We start from the raw sequence: 677 nt of genomic DNA on the forward strand, positions 1-677 counted from the left end.
AGAAAGTCACTACTGTTTCTTCTTTAGTTTTTTTTTTCCTCCCCTTAAATATTTATAATGTGTGAAAATCTCATGTTACTTAATGGACTGATTTGTCAGTTAAGTGCTGACTTAATGCTAACCATGCAAATAACATTATTCTAGCCCCCAGATTGCACAGGGCTAGTTTTTAAATTGTTCTCTGAAGGAGAATTAGTAAATGTGCAATTCTGCCTCTAACTCTGCCTGGTAAGAAATGACAGGGAGCTGAAAATATCTGTCAAACTGCAAATACATAAGAGGCACTCAATAGTATAAATCAGTTTGAATCCTGTATTTTAAAACATTTTTCCTTGGGAAAATGGGTCCTAGTAAAAGATGCATTTTAACAGTTCACTAAGCATTTGTGCCAAGTGCCTATTCTTAGCACCTGAATAAGAAGTGACTGTCACCCAGCTGTTTTACTGACAGTCACTGAGCTTTGCCTCAAAGGTAACATTGTAGTCAGAGAACAATTCTCGACTTACTGAATTAGGAGATCACTCTCAACACAAAAGGCACAAGACAGACACAAACAAGCGCTCGTGCGCACGACATACCCAGGGCATTACCTGAATCCGTGCGCCAAGATCCATTCCGTTCACCCCACACTCTCACCCCCAGGACGAGTTTTAAAAAGGAAAGAAAAAGGTACCTAC

At 39.4% G+C, this 677-nt stretch overlaps 1 protein-coding gene and 1 long non-coding RNA gene across 8 annotated transcripts in view; one reads left to right on the top strand and one right to left on the bottom strand.

Annotated features, from left to right (window-relative positions):
• Nucleotides 1-677, top strand: part of LOC309644699 — an 887,681-nt gene that overhangs the window by 384,998 nt on the left and 502,006 nt on the right. The gene's annotated exons all lie outside the window — the stretch shown is intronic.
• The window catches only part of ESRRG (estrogen related receptor gamma), a 619,726-nt gene that overhangs the window by 210,678 nt on the left and 408,371 nt on the right, over nucleotides 1-677 (bottom strand). The gene's annotated exons all lie outside the window — the stretch shown is intronic.

The sequence above is a fragment of the Balaenoptera physalus genome (genome assembly GCF_965194825.1).
Source record: "Balaenoptera physalus genome assembly, chromosome: 1".
NCBI classification, from domain to species: Eukaryota; Metazoa; Chordata; class Mammalia; order Artiodactyla; family Balaenopteridae; genus Balaenoptera; species Balaenoptera physalus.